Source organism: Capra hircus, chromosome 10 (genome assembly GCF_001704415.2).
Source record: "Capra hircus breed San Clemente chromosome 10, ASM170441v1, whole genome shotgun sequence".
Taxonomy (NCBI): Eukaryota; Metazoa; Chordata; class Mammalia; order Artiodactyla; family Bovidae; genus Capra; species Capra hircus.
Window position 1 is genome coordinate 47,997,533 of NC_030817.1, and position 21,322 is coordinate 48,018,854.

Here is a 21,322-nt window from a genome sequence, read left to right on the forward strand (position 1 = left end):
AAATGAAGCGGTGATGAATGGGTTCCATTTCATATTCTAATGCCAATCAGCTGTCCCCTTGGAGTCCAATAATGAGATGGACTATGAAGAGCATACAGCTCAGTGATTTAAAAAGGAATGGCCACCTAGTGATTTCTGCAGTGTCCACTACACGGAAGAGTGATAGTATATGTACCCCATCTCTTCCACCCTAAACTAAAAGCAGCCACCACCATTTTTAAAGAAGAAGCAATACTCGAGGAAGTGGTTGTGAAGTAGAAACAAATAACAGTGCATCTACATTTGCGTTCAGGTTTGGGGTTTTTTTGTTTGTTTGTTTGCTTTCATTTTGTAACAATTATAGCAGCAGTTTCCAACAGGGAGCAATTTTGCCCACCAGGAGACACGTGGCAATGTTCTGGAGACATTTTTGGTTGTCACAGGTGTTGCTACTGGCATCTATTGGATAAAGGCCATAGATGCTGCTAAACATCCCATAATGCATAGGACAGCCGCTATAACAAAAGATTATCTGGCTCAAATGTCAATTGCATCACTCTGGAGAAACCCACATCCATAAAAGGAAGGAGGGGTACTTAATTAGGGGACAAGTTAGAGCCACATACTTGGAAACTGTCAGCAAAACTGGCCAAGAATCAGATGAGGCTTGTGAACAGTGCTTTAAAAAAAACTCGTTTTTAAGTTTCGTTGTTTGGGATTTCTTTCTTTAGCTGCTGATGAGAAACTCAGTAAAGATGGAGTAGAATCACCAATTAGGGAAGACAATTCAAAATCGAGAAAGACATGCAATTGAATATTTATTTTGCAAATCATCTCACCAGGGAGAGTGATTGCTACACCAGAAAGCATAAAACAAATACAAATGAGTGGGAAGAACTGAAGTCTAACACATAAGAAAAGTCATGCTCTGCCCAGCTGTTTAGATGAACCCAACTGCTCAAACCCAGGTGAATTACCTTCAGGGCATTTAAAGTGGGGATACCATCCATAATTTGAGAAGTCATGAAGAATGAAAAAGGCTCCTGAAAGTGAGAGAGAGAGGAAGTGTACCAGTTGTCCAAGAGGGATAGGGACAAGGAGAGAAAAAGTTTTGTTTCCAGAAATTATAGAACAGCAGATTTGGTGTCTGTTCAGCTGTCCTCACTTTCAAAAGGTACTTTGGTGTAGTGGCTTAGAGTGTGGAATAAAGAACTTAAAGTCATTGCTGACTCTGACAATTATCTATATGGCCCTCCCTATGTTGATATCCTCATCTATGAAGTAGGGATTTAAAGATACGACAAGAACTTAACTTACTGGATTGTCAAAAGGATTTAATGAGTTAACACATGTGCTGGCACATGGTTGATGTCACATAAACCTTAGCTATTATTATCAATGGTCCACCGGCTTCCTAATGGGAGCCTCAGAAGACATCCCCAATCCTCCTTTTTCTTTTCCTGTCCCTCACCTTCTATAGACCAGCACAATGCATTCCCTCTGAGAATCCTGACTGCCACCACAAACAGCAAAGAAAGGGGAGAGGAGCAGACAGAGAGGGAAAAAAGGGAGAAAACTGGGTGGAAACTTTACAATGAATACCAGTCCTCAGCTTCCCTTAGGCCCTAGAAGGAGAGGGTTTAGACGAAGAAAACTGAAATGTTTCAAAATGAAAATAAAACTGCCACATTGAGCGTTAGAACACCTTCATGTAAATTAACAGGTAAAGCACAACCTGGAAAGAAATGTCAAAATCCGAGGGAAACAGGGACTTCCCTGGTGGTCCAGTGGCTAAGACTCTGCACTCCCAATGCAGGGTTCAATTCCTGGTCAGAGAACTAAGATCTCACATGCCATGCAGCGCAGCCAAAAAAAAAAAAATCAGAGGGAAAGAGCCAGGAATTTTGGCTGAAGTCTTTGGCCAACTGTGGGTATGAACTAGGTTATACTACAATAGTTCCCATTGTCTCCAAGCCTGGCATGGGGCCTAGCACATAACAGGCATTTAAAAAAATATTTGATGGATAAATGAATGAATAGTTTATGAGAACTATCACTCAGCCACTCTGTTGCCAGACAAGGGTAGATGACCTACCTATTCACATATCTGGCCATAAATATCAGTTAAGGAGATCCTTTAAAACATTTTTTCCATGACCCCATGGACTGTAGCCTATCAGGCTCCTCCATCCATGGGATTTTCCAGGCAAGAGTGCTGGAGTGGATTGCCATTTCCTTCTCCACGGGGGTCTTCCCGACCCAGGGATTGAACCCAGATCTCCCGCATTGCAGGCAGACGCTTTACCATCTGAGCCACCAGGGAAGCCCACCTAATCAAATCTCTACACCATTTTTGCAAGAGTTTCAACAAAAGGAAAGACAGAGGAGTGGAGGGGAGGAGAGGGAAGTATTGGGAGCTTGGGATTAACAGATACAAACTGGTATATATAGAAAGGATAAACAACGTCCTACCACATAGCACGGGGAACGATATTCAATATCTTGCAATAAATCATAATGGAACAGAATATGAAAAAGAATAGATATATATACCTGAGTCACTTTTCTACACAGCTACTTTGGCCACCTAATGCAAAGAGCCGACTCATTGGAAAAGACCCTGATGCTGGGAAAGATTGAAGGCAGGAAGAGAAGGCGAAGACAGAGGACAGGATGGTTGCATTGCATCACTGGCTCAATGGACATGAGTTTGAGCAAGCTCCAGGAGATGGTGAAGGACAGGGAAGCCTGGTGTGCTGCAGTCCATGGGGTCACAAACAGTCAGACATAGCTGAGCAACTGAAAAACAACAAAATCAATGAAACTGGGGGGAAAGACAGAGGACCTTTTCAAGAAAACTGTTTATTTCTCCAATTATTTATCAGTATCTGGGGAGTGATCTAGGCTTTTCTGGTATTTCTCACAAATTGCAATTATAACCCCAAAGAATCTTTTCCTCCAAGTTTTTAACCTTCCTTCTCTTTCCCTCAAATTTTTGTCCCTTCTTATGCCAATTTAAGTGAGAATAAAACCCTGTGAAGTGAGTAGACAGGAGGTAGCTGGTGCAGAAAGTGGGCTATAGGGAGGTTTCATGCCACCTTCCGTCAGTGCAGTGTTTCAGGAGGGAAATGTTAGACACTGCTAAAATGTGGAGGAGAGGAGAGTGGTTAGACCAGAAAGTCTATATAAGCATTTTAGTCCTCACATTCAGTGGAAGCTGAGCATGAGATATAAAAGTATTATAATAAGATTGGGCTTTTCCTTGGACTTTTAACTGGTTCTATGTGCTAGACATGAACATATGCGCCCCCACTGCCACCTCCCCTTCAAGGCAGGATCTGCTGCCCAGCTTGGGGACTGTGACCATCAGGGCATCTTCCAGCCATCATCTCGAGCAGGGTCGGCTTCAGCTACAGGTCATGCCATTTCAGGGACAGCCTGCTTCCAGTGCTTGAGCAAGGAGGAGTAATAAAGGCACATTCTCTGTGGTCTGAAGTGAAACACTCTACCAAGCAAGACTTGACCCATGGTTGACTGCCCCAGGTTAGTCAAGTTTTTGTCAGGCCTGCATCTTAGTTCAATTTCTCCCTCTGCCCAATCCTGCTTTCCCACTTCCCTTCACAGGTGTTGAGCTCTAATAAACATGTATCACCTCAAACTCTGCTGGAGGCATCTGCTTCTGGCAAACCCAACCTGCAACATTTTAAATGATGATCCCAAAGGATGAAGTCCTAAATTACTTGGAATAGTATTAATAAATGACTTCCCAAGAGGGCTTTTTGGAGGAAAAAAAAAATGCTCAATGAGAGAGGTAAGCCCTATTATGTCAGTCTGGGAGGGAGGTGAATTGCTTCAATACTTTATGCATATTCATTTTTTAAGGAAGTGGCTGATCCTTTTTTAGGGCAAAGGACAGAATTTGTGGCAGAAAAGGGATTTTTGACTCAAAGACTTAACAAGCTAAATTTTCCCAGAGTTTTGTGTTTTTTTGATGCTGGGAGGTAATGGTATGTAGTAGGAGTACAGAATGAGGAAAGTCAATGCAAATCAGTTGACTCGTGCAAATTGAAGATGGATCTGCTTGTATCTTGTCAAGGAACAAGGTGAAGTTTGCATTGCTGATGAGATGGCAGCTCAAGGAAATGGAAAAGTTATTTCCAAGGCAAAATGGAACAGCACGTGAGTGATCTTCACCACCTCTTTTCTACAGGAAAATCAGCAATGAGAACAGAGCTACAAAACAGAAATTTCTGAATTCGTTTCCAAAGTTGTCCTAAGTATCTGCCCAAAAAACTCTCCTCAGAGAGAACCCATTATGATGACTTTAGTGATGACGAGTTCTGATTGTTGCAGTAGAAACAAAGCAGAAATGAAAAAGAACTTTATATTGTACATAAAGATAAGCATCATCAGAAATACATATTTATGTAGTTATTTGGTTATTCTATTTAAATATATGTTAGAAAGTTTTATTAAATATAGATGGAGCTATTGTTTATCATTATTAATATCAATGTTTATGGCTGTTTTTTTCTCAAATGTTGTGGGGTATTTTGTTTGTTTGTTTTGGCCTGTGCTGAGTCTTCGTTTCTTCATGGGCTTTCTCTAGTTGCCGCAAGAAGGGAATACTCTAGTTGTGGTACACAGACTTCTCATTGAGGTAGTTTCTCTTGTTGCAGAGCATGGACTCTAGACCTGCAAGCTTTAGTAGCTGCGTTACACAGGCTTAGTTGTCCTGTAGCATGTGGGATCTTCCTAGAACAGGGATCAAACCCATGACCCCTGCACTGGCAGGTGGATTCAATTAAAAGAATTTGTATTTGTAAGAATATATACTTTAGACTTAACTGTGAAGATTTTTAGAAAAACTATTTTCTTAAGTGGTCCCCAAAGTCATATCATTCATTAAATGTATGACTTCCTTTAAACTTGAGCTACTTGCAGATAGTCCTTTATTCACTGAATTGACTTAAGCATGTGTTAAAGTCAGAGACATCATTTGCCTCTCACTGGTGTAAAATGAAGTATTGGATTGCAAGTCTGAGCAATCTGCAGTTTCTATAAATACTTGATAAGATCTACTTTATCAATTTAAAATGGAAAATCATTTAGACTCTGTTATAAGAGAATATGTGTTCAATTGAGAAACATATTTCCTGCTTATCCAGTTGTCTATATTATACTATTCTTAACCTTAAAAGAATTCATATTATGCAAAGGATCCCAAGTATTTCAACTTCACAGCTTACCCATAAAAACACAGACCAGAAGAGCTTATGTAATTTGTACAGGGTCATATAGTTATTAACTGGTGATAAATCAGAACTGGATCCGAGGGTTTTGACTACTAGTTAAAATATAAACATTCCTATACAATAAATACTACTCTACAACTTATTTACTGTGTAATCTTGGGCAAGTTGCTTAACCCTTGTGGGAAGGGATCAAGATGGCAGAGTAGGAAGATCCTGAGCTTACCTCCTCCCATGGATACATCAAAACTACGACACACATAGGAAACTCTCCCTGAGGACAACCTGAAGACTAGCAGAAAAGTGTTTCTACAACTAAGGATAAAAAGGAAAAACAACAGTAGGAGAGGAGGCAGAGACACAGTTGAGTCAGAACCCACATCCCTAGCACAGTAACTCATAAGCTGGAGGGGAAAATCACACATGCAGGGCTCCTCTGTAAGGAGCAAGGAGTTTGAGCCATACATTAGGCACTCCAGCCCTGGAAATCAGCATGGTGATCAGCCCCCATAGTATCTGGCTTTGAAACTCAGCAGGGCTTAGTTCCAGAGAGCAGGAGAGCTGCAGGAAACTGAGACTTCACTCTTAAAGGGCTCATGCACAAACTCCTCGCTCTGAAACTCAGAACAGAGGCGGCAGTTTAAAGCACATGGCACTCGAGCCAACCTGCATGCTGCAGCCCACGCCCCAGCAACGCCCACTCCAGCTTAAGCACTCAGTCAAGATGATCCAGCTCAGCCTAGCATGACCTGAGACACCACCTCCCAGGCCATATCCATCCTTCTCCAGCCATAGTGCCAAGGTGGCCCCAGCCTAGCATGCCCCAGGACACCCCTAGCCTATTCCCACTCCAGAGCCTGCCTGCCTGCCAAAGCCACCAGCAATCACAATGTATGAAGTTCCAAGATGGCAGAGGAGGAGGTGGACATGGAGTACATCTCTCTCCATGGATACATCAAGAATACACCTTCAGACACAGAAGTGCATGCAGAACACCAGCTGAGAGCAGACAGGAGTACCTGACCAGTGGAAAAGAATATATAGAATCACACAAAACTCGGTAGGAGAAAGGAACTAGGGGGAAAAACAGGAGCGTTAGTAGGACTGGACCTGCCCTCAGCGGGTGGGGAACTGAGGCAGGGGTCTGATCCCCACAGCAGGGCAACTGTCTGAGTCAGAGGAGAAACATTTAAGGCTGAGAGGGAAACAGCTGATCTGTGGCCGCCTAAATGGAAAGAGAATCAGACAGGCCTTGCCACAGCCATACACCAGACAGCAACACTGGTCTCCTGGAGGGGCAGCAGCTGGGTCTGGAGTTAAGGGACTGTGGAGCAATCCCAGGTTGAGGGCTGCTGTTGACTGCGGAGACACAGAATGAGGGGATGTGAGGGAGGAGATCGTGGTGGGAAGTGCCAGCGGAGGAAGGCCAGGCGGCCGTGGAAGCAAGGTGATACCACTGAGTCACAAGGAGACCGGGGAGCCATCACCATAGCTTCTCTCTCCCCACACCACCATCAGCAACTGAACAATAGAAAGCCTGGCCCATCAAACACCTGAGGCACTAAACTACAGAGTAGGACCCCACCCAAGGTGCCCCTTTAAGTGCCTGATGTGCCAATCTACAGAGTAGGACCCCAATCAGGGGGGGCCCCTTTTTGTTCCTGATGCACCAAACAACAGAGAAGGGCGCCAGGCAAGGGAGCCCTCTAAGTGCCTGAATGGGCGGAGCTACGGAGAATGACTGGCCAAAGAGGCCTTCTGATCGCCAGCTACAAGAGACTCGAAAAAAGACTCAGATGGGGCCGTGACTCCTGTGGCGGAGGCAGCTCGTGTCCCTGCACACTTGGTGCTGCCAGGGTCCCCACAGACCAAGCAGCTGCACCACCTTCACACTCAACTCTAACTGGGGCAGAGCTGCCACGGGCAAAAAACGTCTGTGTCTATGCACACTGGGTGACTTCGGTTGTGTCCACGTCTTTGCGACCCTGTAGACTATTGCCTGCCAGACTTCTCTGTCAGAGGGGGTCCTCCAGGCAAGAATACTGGAGCGTATTGGCCAATACTGGTTGCCATACCTTTCTAGAGCACTATATTTCCTGCTGCCCTAGCCGCTGACCCCGCTGAGTACCTGGTGCTGCCAGAACCCCTGCGACCCAAGCAGCTGTACCACCTCCACACCTGGCCCTCACAGGAGCAAACCCAAGTCCTCCAGGGCAGCCGCAGTAGCAAACCCCAGCAGATGACCCACATGTACAGGTGGAAATAAAACCACAATTGAAACCCAGGGGCAGTGTGGCTAAGGAAGGGGACCCAAAACCTTCCCACCAACTGTACAAGCTGCAGATTAAATCCAATTAATCAACTAAGCAGACTCTGTGTCTGTAGAATACTATAAAAGGCCACTGAGAGCTCCCATGAAAGAAAACTATCAGAGCACTAGCTCTGATAGCTGTGGACACTGGAGTCAAGAACACACAGGAGTAGGGCCAGACTGGAATCTCAGCTGCCCCTACAGCTGGTCCAGAGGTCAGCACAGTGTTGGAGGACATGCTAGGGAAGTGAGGTGGACTGTGACTCCCAGCGAGGGAAAGGACCCTGACAGCAATGACTCAAGGAAAACATTTATTATTCTTATTTTTTGACTTGTTCTGTAGATTCTTTTGGATTTTTTTCTTTTTTTGTTCTCCTTTTTTGACCCCTCTGTTGTAGTTGTAAATTTTATTGGCACTAAGAAATCCAATTAAGCTTTTGAGCTTTTTTTTTTTTCCTCAGTCACGTTTTTCACTGTTGTCATAAACCTCTGCTTTTATGCTGGGCTTTTGCAGTTCTGTAGTGTTTCCTCCTTTTTTTTTCACTTTTTAATTTTAATTTTTAATTTTTTAAAACTATTATTATTTATTTCTACATTTATTCATTTGTTTGCTTTTCCTACTGTTCTTTTCTATTTGCAGGTGATCTTTAATGTATATAAATCTTCTTTACCTCTATTTAATTTTGCATATTTATTCTTTCTTTCTTTTCTTTCTCTCCTTTCCTCTCAACATATTTGTTAGTTTTATTTTCATTGCTTTATTCCCCAATTGGCATCTTGCTCTAGTTTTGTTTTCCAGTTTGTCCTTTAATTAGTTTTGTCCTGGTAGATATAATTTTTGGTTTCCTTTCCTCACCAGGTCAATCTATTGTACTTTATTTTTGCCGGACTGTTTTGATTTTGCTAATGGGTGTATATGTGTATATTCAGTCACACTTTCTATCATGTTATAAACCTCTGCCTCTACATTGGGCTTTTGCAGTTCTGTGGAGTTTTCCTTTTTTTTTTCTTTTTTTCTTTCTTCTTCCTTTTTTTTTTCTCTTTTTTATAATTTAAAATTTTTTAACCTATTTTATCTTTTCTACATTTATTTCTTTGTTTGCCTTTCCCACTGTTCTTTTCCCCTTGCAGTTAATCTTTATTGTATATAAATCTTCTTCACCTACCTCTATTTAACTTTGCATATCTATTATTTCTTTTCTTTCTTTCCTTTCCTCTCGACATATTTGTTAGTTTTGTTTTCATTGCTTTACTCCCCACTTGGCACCTTGCTTTAGTTTTGTTTTACAGTTTGTGCTTAAGTTAGTTTTGTTCTTAACTGGTAAATATAGTTTTTTATTTCCTTTGTTTGCTGGGTCAATCTACTGTACTTTATCTTTGTTGGACTGTTTTGACTTTGCTCATGGGTGTAGATGTGTATGTGTATATTCCATTATTTTAATAATTATTTGCCCAATTTTGTAACTGCTATTTGTCTGGGGTTCATCTTTGGTTTCTCGTTGTTGGATATTTGTTTTAATGTCACTTAGTACTCTTGCCTGGAAAATCCCATGGACAGGGGAGCCTGGTAGGCTGCAGTCCATGGGGTCACTGAGGGTCGGACACGACTGAGCGACTTCACTTTCACTTTTCACTTTCATGCATTGGAGAAGGAAATGGCAACCCACTCCAGCGTTCTTGCCTGGAGATTCCCAGGGATGGGGGAGCCTGGTGGGCTGCTGTCTATGGGGTCGAGCAAAGTCAGACACAACTGAAGTGACTTAGCAGCAGCAGCGGCAGCAGCAATGCCATAACAAACCACTTGTGGAATCTTCATTCCTGACCAGAGATCAAGCCCTGAGCCTTTGGAGTGGGAGCACTGACTCCAAGATCCTAGACTACCAGAGAGCTAACCCTAGGGAGTATCAAATAGTGAGAACTCACACAAAGGAAACCACTTGAATACAAGACCTGGCATCACCCAATCACCAGCAGCACCCTGTGCAGGATGCCTCATCTAAACAACGAACAAAACAAAAATACAAACCTATCATCACCAGTCAGGATTACCACCTCACTCAGCCTTGCTCATCAGAGGAAAAACAAACAAACAAAAACTCAGCACAAATTTCACCCTATAACGAAGCTCACACAAACCACCAGACCAACCTTAGGAGGGCAGAAACCAAAAGGAAGAAAGAATTCAACATTCTTCAAGGCAAGAATTCAACGTTCCTTAAAGCCTGGGAAAAGAAGGCTCAAACACAACAAAAAAAGCTCAAACACAATAACTTTAAAAAAAAAAAAGGCAGAGAAATACTGCACAAATGAGGGAACAAACTAGAAAAACAGAAGTACAAATAAATGAAGAGGAAATAGGCAAACTACCTGAAAAAGAATTCAGAATAATGATATAAAGATGATCAAAAACCTTGAAAACAAAATGGAGAAAATGCAAGACTCAATTAACAAAGACCTAGAAGAATTAGAGAATAAACATACAGACACAAACAACACAATTACTGAAATTAAAAATACTCTAGAAGGAATCAATAGCAGAATATCTGAAGCAGAAGAATGAATCAGTGAGCTGGAAGATAAAATGGTGGAAATAACTTCTGAAGAGCTGAATAAAGTAAAAAGAATGAAAAGAGCTGAGGATAGTCTCAGAGACCTCCGGGACTATATCAAATGCACCAATATTTGAATTATAGGGGTCCCAAAAGAAGAAGGGAAAGAGAAAGGGTGTGAGAAAATTTTGGAAGAGATTATAGTTGAAAATTTCCCCAACGTGGAAAAGGAAATAGTCAAGTCCAAGAGTCGCAAAGAGTCCCATACAGTATAAACCCAAGGAGAAACATGCCAAGACACATACTAATCAATCACAGTGTACACAGGGAATACTCCTACACAGGGCCACACCTTCAAGAATGGGAAAGATAACTGCATTGTCTTATTCATAAAAACACTTGCAGAAAGTCAAACAAAATGAGGAAACAATGGAACATGTTCCAAATGAAAGAACAAGATTAAAAACACACACACACATACAAACTCTCTAGTGAAATAGAGATAAGTATCTGTCCAATAAAGAGTTCAAAGGAATGGTCATAAATATGCTCAAACTTGGACAAAAATACAGGAACACATTGAGACTTCAACAAAGACAGAGAAACTATAAGAAAGAAGCAATCAGTGTTGAAAAATACATTAACTCAAATGAAAAATACAGTAGAAGGAATCAATAATAATCAGCATATTAGATAATATTTAAAAACACATATGTGACCTGGAAGACAAAACTGTGGAAATCACCCAATCAGAATGGTAGGATAAAAAAAAGAACTGAAAAAAAGGAGCAATTTAAGGGACCTCTGGGACAATATCAAGCACAATAATATTCTCACTACAGGGATCCCAGAAGGAGAAGAGAGAGAGAAAAGGGCAGAAAACATATATGAATAAATAATGACCAGAAACTTCCCTACCCTGGGAAAGGAAACATATTAAGATACAAAAGTATAGAAAGTCACAAACAAGATGAACCAAAGAAGTACACACCAAGATGTATCATAATTAAAATGGCAACATTCAAAGACAAAGACAGAATTTCAAAGGCAAGAGAAAAACAATTAGTCACACACAAGGGAACTCCTATAAGGCTATAACCTGATTTTCTAGCAGAACTTTGTAGACCAGAGAGAGAAAGAGAGCCATGATATAAACAGTTGAAAGGAAAAAAACTTAAAGCCAAGAATACTCTACCTGGCAAGAATATAATTCAGAGTCGAAGGACATACAAAACTTTCCAAGATAATTAAAAATTAAAAGTGTTCATCACCACTAAACCAGCCTTACAAGAAATGTTAAATGATCTTCCTTAAGTAGAAAAGTCCATAACTAGAAATAAGAAAATACATGAAAGAAAAAAAATCTCACAGTAAAGACAAACATAATAAAAGCAGAGCGGTCACCACTTGAAAGACTAGCATGAAGGTTAAAAGACAAAAGTCATAAAATAAACTATATAAGTACAATAAGTAGTCAAGGGACACCAAAAAAAAGAGGTATCCAAAAAATATGTTTAAAATGGCATCAAAAACATAAAATGTGTGTTTTTGTACACGGGCAATAAACGACCAGGAACAGAAATTAAGAAAACAGTTCTATTTAAAATAGCATCAAATAGTAAAATACCTAGGAATAAAGCTAACAAGGGGTTAAAATACCTGTACTGTACTTGGAAAACTACAAGACACTGATGAAAGACACTGAAGGAAGAAAATGGAAAGATCTATCATGGTCATGAATTGGAAGAAGGCAAATTGTCAATACCAAAATCAGATTGATTATATTCTTTGCAGCCAAAGATGGAGAAGCTCTATACTGTCAGCAAACACAAGACAGGGAGCTAACTGTGGCTCAGATCATGAATTCAAACTTAAATTGAAGAAAGTAGAGGAAACCACTAGACCATTAAGGTCTGACCTAAATCAAATCCCTTATGATTATACAGTGGAAATGACAAATAGATTCAAGGGATTATATTTGATAAACAGAGTGCCTGGAGAACTATGGATGAAGGTTCATGACATTGTACAGGTGGAAGGGATCAAGACCATTCCCAAGAAAAAGAAATACAAGAAGGCAAAATGGTTGTTTGAGGAGGACTTACAAATAGCCTGAGAAAAGAAGAGAGGTAAAAGGCAAAGGAGAAAGGGTAAGATATACCCATCTGAATGCAGAGTTCCTAACAATAACAAGGAGAGATAAGAAAGCCTTCTTATCTGAACAATGCAAAGAAAGAGAGGAAAACAATAGACTGGGAAATATTAGAGATCTCTTCAAGAAAATTAGAGATACACAGGGAACATTTCATGCAAAGATGGGCTCAATAAAGGACAGAAATGGTATGGACCTAACAGAAGCAGAAGATATTAAGAAGAGGTGACCAGAATACACAGAAGAACTGTACAAAAATGGGTCATAATGACCTGGACAACCACGATGTGTGACCACCCACCTAGAGCCAAACATCATGGAGTGTGAAGTCAAGTGGGCCTTAAGAAGCATTACTATGAACAAAGCTAGTGGAGGTGATGGAATTCCAGCTGAGCTATCTCAAATTCTAAAAGATGATACTATGAAAGTGCTGCACTCAATATGCCAGCAAAGTTGGAAAACTCAGCAGTGACCACAGGACTGGAAGAGGTCAGTTTTCATTCCAATCTTACTCTAAAAGAAGGGCAATGCCAAAGAATGTTCAAACTATCACACAATTGAGCTCATTTCACATGCTAGCAAGGTGATGCTCAAAATCCTTCTAGCTAGGTTTCAATAGTATGTGAACCAAGAACTTCCAGATGTACAAGCTCGATTTAGAAAAGGAAGAATAACCAGAGATCAAATTGACAACATCCATTGAATCATAGAAAAAGCAGAGGAATTCCAGAAAAACATCTATTTTTGCTTCACTGACTACACTAAAGCCTTTGACTGTGTGGATCACAACCAACTGTGGAAAATTCTTAAGAGATGGGAATACCAGACCACCTGATCTTCCTCCTGAGAAATCTGTATGCAAGTCAGGAAGCAATAGTTAGAACTGGATATAGAAGAACAGACTGGTTCCAAATCGGGACAGGAGTACATCAAGGCTGTATATTTTCACCCTGCTTATTTAACTTATATGCAGAGTACATCATGCAAAATGCAGGGCTGGATGAAACTCAAAATGGATTCAAGATTGCTGGGAGAAATATCAATAACTTCCAATATGCAGATAACACAGCCCTTATGGCAAAAAGAGAAGAGGAACTAAAGAGCCTCTTAATGAAGGTGAAAGAGGAGAGTGAAAAGAGCTGGCTTAAAACTCAACATTCAAAAAACTAAGATTATGGCATCTGGTCTCATCACTTCATGGCAAACAGAAGGGGGAAAAAATGGAAACAGTGAAAAACTTTATTTTCTTAGGACAGAAAATTACTACAGACAGTGAGTGCAGGCATGAAATTAAAAGACACTTGCTCCTTGGAAGAAAAGCTATGACAAAACTAGACAAATTATTAAAAAGCAGAGACATCACTTTGCCAATAAAGGTCTGTATAGTCAAAGCTAGGGTTTTTCCAGTAGTCATGTATGCATGTGAGAGTTAGATCATAAAGAAGTCTGAGCACTGAAGAAGTGATGCTTTCTAACTATGGTGCTGGAGAAGACTCTTGAGAGTCCCTTGGACAGCAAGAAGGTCAACCAGTTCATCCTAAAGGAAATCAACCCTAAATATTCATTGGAAGGACAGGACTGATGGTGAAACTGAATATCCAATACCCTGGCCATCTGATGTGATGATCCAACTCATTGGGAAAGACCCTGATGCTGGGAAAGACTGAGGACAGGAGGAGAAGGGTGTGACCCGAGGATGAGATGGTTGGATGGCATCATCGACTCAATGGACATTAGTTAGAGCAAACTCTGGGAGATAGTGAAGGACAAGGAAGCCTGGGGTACTGCAGTCCATGGGGTCACAAAGAGTCAGACACAACTGAGAGATTGAGCAACAACATACTGTTAAAATGACCGTATTACCCAGTGCAATCTACAGATTCAATGCAATCCATACCAAAATACCAATGACATTTTTCACAGGACTAGAACAAATAATTCTAAAATTTGTATGGAAATACTGGGTTGGCTAAAAAGTTGCTTCAGCTTTTTGAAGTAAAAATTTTTTTCACATTTTTCATTTTCACAAAGAACCTTATTGAAAAATGTACTCACAACTTTGTTCCCCTACCCTCTGCCATTTTTCAGGCAACTTCATAATTCCATCTTCCTTATCTTTTTGAGCAAAGAACTATTCCATGTGCCCTTTACAATCTTACAGGAAATTGAAAATTTTTCCATTAAGAGAATTTTGTAAAAACCAAAATAAATGGGCACCCTAAGGTGCAGTATCCAGTGAATAAATCCTTCAGAATTTCCCAGCCTAGCTGTAACAGTGTTTGCCTGCTCATCCAAGAAATATGCAGTCTTGCATTATTCTGATGGAAGGGTATGTGATTTCTGTTGACTAATTCTGGGCACTTTTTAATGAGTGCTGCTTTCAGTTGGTCTCACTGGGAGCAGTACTTGCTGGAATTATTTGGTTTCCAGAAGGAGCTCATAATAGAGGACTCTCTTCCTATTCCACCATATATACAACATCACCTTCTTTGAAGACCGGCCTTTGGTGTAGTTGGCAGTGGTTCATTTCACTTTGACCATGATCTCTTCTGTTCCCGTTTTGTACAGTATCCACTTTCCATCAACCATCACAATTTGTTTTAAAAACAAAATGTTTTCATTATGTTTCAGTAGAGAATCACATGCAGAAATATGGTCAAAAAGGGTTTTTTCACTTTGGTGGAACCCAACATCAAATCAATGAACATAACTAAGCTGGTATATATGATTTTCAATGCTTTATTTGAATATTTTGAGTATGTTGGCTACCTCCCATGTGGTACAACATTTATTATTCTCAATTAATGTCTTAATTTGATTACTATCAATGTCAATTGGTCTACCCAACCATGGAGCATCATCCAGCGAGAAATCTCCAGCACAAAAATTCACAAGCCATTTTGATACACTTGATCAGTCACAGCACCTTCTCCATACATTGCACAAATCTTTTCCTGTGTTTCAGTTGCATTTTTACCTTTCTTTAAATAATAAAACCTAATATGGCAAAAAATGTTGCTTTTTTCTTCCACCTTCAATAAGCAACACAAAAATTCGCCAACTTTGATAAGTGTTCTTAAGTGCACAGATATGACAGCTGTCACAATACAATCTAAAAAAAAAAAAATGCTTTGAATGAAGTTAAAGACAACTAAATACTACTAGAAAATCTTATGGAAAAAACAAACAGACCTTTTGGCCAACCGAATACAAAAGGTCCCAAATAGCCAAAACAATTTTGAGAAAGCAGAACAAAAATGGAAGAAACACACTTCCTGATGTCAAACTCTACTCCAAAGCTACAGTAATCAAAATAGTAAGGTACTGGCACAAAACAAGCACAAATAGAAAAACCAGAAATGAACCCACACTTACATGGTCAATTAATCTATGACAAAGAAGGCAAGAATATACGGCATGGAAAAGATGGCCTCATGTATAAATGGTATTGGGAAAACTGGACAGATACATGCAAAAGAATATAATGGGGTTACTCAAATCATGTATAAAAATTAACTCAAAATGGATTAAAGACTTAAACATAAGACCTAAAATCTTAAAACTCCTATAATAATATGTAAGACATATACTCTTTAATACTGTGCTTAAAAACATTTTTTGCCTCTGTCTCCTCAGGCAAGGAAAACAAAAGCAAAAACAAGCAAATGAGAACACATCACACTAAAAAGGTTTTGCATGGTGAAGGAAACTGTCAATAAAATGAAAAGGCCACTTACTGATTGAAAGAAGATATTGACAAATTATATATCTGATAAGGGTTAATATCCAAAATATACAAAGAACTCATAAAATTTAAATCAAAAAAATCAATTCGAAATGAGCAAAGAACCTGAATAGACATTTTTCTGAAGAAGACATACAGATAGCCAACAGTCACATAAAAAGGTGTGCAACATCACTAATAATCAGAGAAATGAAAATCAAAACTAAAAAATCTTATACCTCTGTCAGAATGGCCATTACCGAAAAGTCAACAAATAATAAATGCTGGTGAGGATGTAGAGAAAAAAAGGAACCCTTCTGCACTCAGAATGTAAACTGGTACAACCACTACAGAAAACAGTTTGGAGGTTCCTTGTGAAATTTTAAAAAATTGAACCACCATATCCCACTCTGGATATTTTTTTTCCTAAGAAAACAAAACACTAATTTGAAAAGATATAAGCATCCCTGTGTGTATTAGCATTGTTCACAATAGCCAAGATACAGAAGCAACCTAATGGATAAAGAAGATGTGATATATATATAAACAATGGAGTATTACTCAGCTATTAAAAAAATGAAATCTTGCTATTTGCAACAACATGGATAGATCTGGAAGGTATCATGCTAAGTGAAACAACACCTGATCTTTCAATGAAACTTTTCAAGCCAGGAGGGAATGGCAAGACATACTTAAAGTGATGAAAGAAAATAACCTACAGCCCAGATGACTGTACCCAGCAAGGATCTCATTCAAATATGAAGGAGAAGTCAAAAGCTTTACAGACAAGCAAAAGCTGAGAGAATTCAGCACAACCAAACCAGCTCTCCAACAAATGCTAAAGGATATTCTCTAGACAGGAAACACAAAAAGGGTGTATAAACTCGAACCCAAAACAATAAAGTAAATGGCAACGGGATCATACTTATCAATAATTACCTTAAACATAAATGGATTGAATGCCCCAACCAAAAGACAAAGACTGGCTGAATGGATACAAAAACTAGACCCCTATATATGTTGTCTACAAGAGACCCACCTCAAAACAAGGGACACATACAGACTGAAAGTGAAGGGCTGGAAAAGGATATTCCATGCAAATAGAGACCAAAAGAAAGCAGGGGTAGCAATACTCATATCAGATAAAATAGACTAAAAACAAAGGCTGTGAAAAGAGACAAAGAAGGACACTACATAATGATCAAAGGATCATTCCAAGAAGAGGATATAACAATTATAAATATATATGCACCCAACATAGGAGCACCACAATATGTAAGACAAATGCTAACAAGTATGAAAGGGGAAATCAACAATAACACAATAATAGTGGGAGACTTTAATACCCCACTCACACCTATGGATAGATCAACTAAACAGAAAATTAACAAGGAAACAAAAATTTTAAATGATACAATAGACCAGTTAGACCTAATTGATATCTATAGGACATTTCACCCCAAAACAATGAATTTCACCTTTTTCTCAAGCACACACAGAACCTTCTCCAGGATAGATCACATCCTGGACCATAAATCTAGCCTTGGTAAATTCAAAAAAGTTGAAATCATTCCAAGCATCTTTTCTGACCACAATGCAGTAAGATTATATCTCAATTACAGGAGAAAAACTACTAAAAATTCCAACATATGTAGGCTGAACAACATGCTGCTGAATAACCAACAAATCACAGAAGAAATCAAAATATGCATAGAAACGAATGAAAATGAAAACACAACAACCCAAAACCTGTGGGACACTGTAAAAGCAGTGCCAAGGGGAAAGTTCATAGCAATACAGGCATACCTCAAGAAACAAGAAAAAAGTCAAATAAATAACCTAACTCTACACCTAAAGCAACTAGAAAAGGAAGAAATGAAGAACCCCAGGGTTAGTAGAAGGAAAGAAATCTTAAAAATTAGGGCAGAAATAAATGCAAAAGAAACAAAAGATATCATAGCCAATATCAACAAAGCCAAACGCTGGTTCTTTGAAAAGATAAATAAAATTGACAAACCATTAGCCAGACTCATCAAGAAGCAAAGGGAAAAAAAATCAAATCAATAAAATAAGAAATGAAAATGGAGAGATCACAACAGACAACACAGAAATACAAAGGATCATAAGGGACTACTATCAGCAGTTGTATGCCAATAAAATGGACAACGTGGAAGAAATGGACAAATTCTTAGAAAAGTACAATTTTCAAAAACTGAACCAGGAAGAAATAGAAAGTCTTAACAGACCCATCACAAGCACGGAAACTGAAACTGTAATCAGAAATCTTCCAGCAAACAAAAGCCCAGGTCCAGATGGCTTCACAGCTGAATTCTACCAAAAATTTAGAGAACAGCTAACACCTATCCTACTCAAACTCTTTCAGAAAATTGCAGAGGAATGTAAACATCCAAACTCATTCTATGAGGCCACCATCACCCTAATACCAAAACCTGACAAAGATGCCACAAAAAAAGAAAACTACAGGCCAATATCACTCATGAACATAGATGCAAAAATCCTTAACAAAATTCTAGCAATCAGAATCCAACAACACATTAAAAAGATCATACACCATGACCAAGTGGGCTTTATCCCAGGGATATAAGGATTCTTCAATATCTGCAAATCAATCAATGTAATTCACCACATTAACAAATTGAAAAATAAAAGCCATATGATTATCTCAATAGATGCAGAGAAGGTCTTTGACAAAATTCAACATCCATTTATGATTTAAAAAAAAAAAAAAACTCTCCAGAAAGCAGGAATAGAAGGAACATACCTCAACATAACAAAAGCTATATATGACAAACACTCAGCAAACATTATCCTCAATGGTGAAAAATTGAAAGCACTTCCCCTAAAGGCAGGAACAAGACAAGGGTGTCCACTTTCACCATTACTATTCAACATAGCTTTGGAAGTTTTGGTCACAGCAATCAGAGCAGAAAAAGAAATAAAAGGAATCCAAATTGGGAAAGAAGAAGTAAAACTCTCACTGTTTGCAGATGACATGATCCTCTACATAGAAAACCCGAAAGTCTCTACCAGAAAATTACTAGAGCTAATCAATGAATATAGTAAAGTTGCAGGATATAAAATCAACACACAGAAATCCCTTGGATTCCTATACACTGATGATGAGAAAATAGAAAAAGAAATTAAGGAAACAATTCCATTCACCATTGCAATGAAAAGAATAAAATACTTAGGAATATATCTACCTAAAGAAACTAAAGACCTATATATAGAAAACTATAAAACACTGGTGAAAGAAATCACAGAGGACACTAATAGATGGAGAAATATACCGTGTTCATGGACTGGAAGAATCAATATAGTGAAAATGAGTATACTACCCAAAGCAATCTATAGATTCAATGCAATCCCTATCAAGCTACCAACTATATTTTTCACAGAGCTAGAACAAATAATTTCACAATTTGTATGGAAATACAAAAAACCTCGAATAGCCAAAGCAATCTTGAGAAAGAATGGAACTGGAGGAATCAACTTGCCTGACTTCAGGCTCTACTACAAAGCCACAGTCATCAAGACAGTATGGTACTGGCACAAAGACAGACATATAGATCAATGGAACAAAATAGAAAGCCCAGAGATAAATCCACACACATATGGACACCTTATCTTTGACAAAGGAGGCAAGAATATATAATGGAATAAAGACAATCTCTTTAACAAGTGGTGCTGGGAAAACTGGTCAACCACTTGTAAAAGAATGAAACTAGATCACTTTCTAACACCATACACAAAAATAAACTCAAAATGGTTAAAGATCTAAATGTAAGACCAGAAACTATAAAACTCCTAGAGGAGAACATAGACAAAACACTCTCCGACATACATCACAGCAGGATCCTCTATGATCCACCTCCCAGAATATTGGAAATAAAAGAAAAAATAAACAAATGGGACCTAATTAAACTTTAAAGCTTCTGCACAACAAAGGAAACTATAGGCAAGGTGAAAAGACAGCTTTCAGAATGGGAGAAAATAATAGCAAATGAAGCAACTGACAAACAACTAATCTCAAAAATATACAAGCAACTCCCGCAGCTCAATTCCAGAAAAATAAATGACCCAATCAAAAAACGGGCCAAAGAGCTATATAGACATTTCTCCAAAGAAGACATACAGAGGGCTAACAAACACATGAAAAGATGCTCAACATCACTCATCATCAGAGAAATGCATATCAAAACCACAATGAGGTACCATTTCATGCCAGTCAGAATGGCTGCAATCCAAAAGTCTACAAGCAATAAATGCTGGAGAGGGTGTGGAGAAATGGGAACCCTCTTACACTGTTGGTGGGAATGCAAACTAGTACAGCCACTATGGAGAACAGTGTGGAGATTCCTTTAAAAACTGGAAATAGAGCTGCCTTATGACCCAGCAATCCCACTGCTGGGCATACACACCAAAGAAACCAGAATTGAAAGAGACACGTGTATCCCAATGTTCATCACAGCACTGTTTATAATAGCCAGGACATGGAAGCAACCTAGATGTCCATCAGCAGATGAATGGATAAGAAAGCTGTGGTACATATACACAATGGAGTAATACTCAGCTGTTAAAAAGAATACATTTGAATCAGTTCTAATGAGGTGGATGAAACTGGAGCCGATTATACAGAGTGAAGTAAGCCAGAAAGAAAAACACCAATACAGTATACTAACGCATATATACGGAATTTAGAAAGATGGTAAAAATAACCCTGTATGTGAGACAGCAAAAGAGACACAAATGTATAGAACAGTCTTTTAGATTCTGTGGGAGAAGGCGAGAGTGGGATGATTTGGGAGAATGGCATTGAAACATGTATAATGTCATATATGAAATGAGTCGCCAGTCCAGGTTCGATGCATGATACTGGATGCTTGGGGCTGGTGCACTGGGAAGACCCAGGGGGATGGTACGGGGAGGGAGGATGGAGGGGGGTTCAGGATGGGGAACATGTGTATACCTGTGGCGGATTCATGTTGATGTATGGCAAAACTAATACAATATTGTAAAGTAATTAACCTCCAATTAAAATAAATAAATTTATATTTAAAAAAAAGAAAAGCACCATATGAGTTCACTCACACAAGAAATCTAAAAAACAAAAATCAGTTCAGATCAGTCGCTCATCCATGTCCGACTCTTTGTGACCGCATGGACTTCAGCACCCCAGGCCTCCCTGTCCATCACCAACTCCCGGAGTTTACCCAAACTCATGTCCATGGAGTCAGTGATGCCATCAAACCATCTCATCCTCTGTCGTCCCCTTCTCCTCCCTCCTTCAATCTTTCCAGCATCAGGGTCTTTTCAAATGAGTCAGCTCTTCAC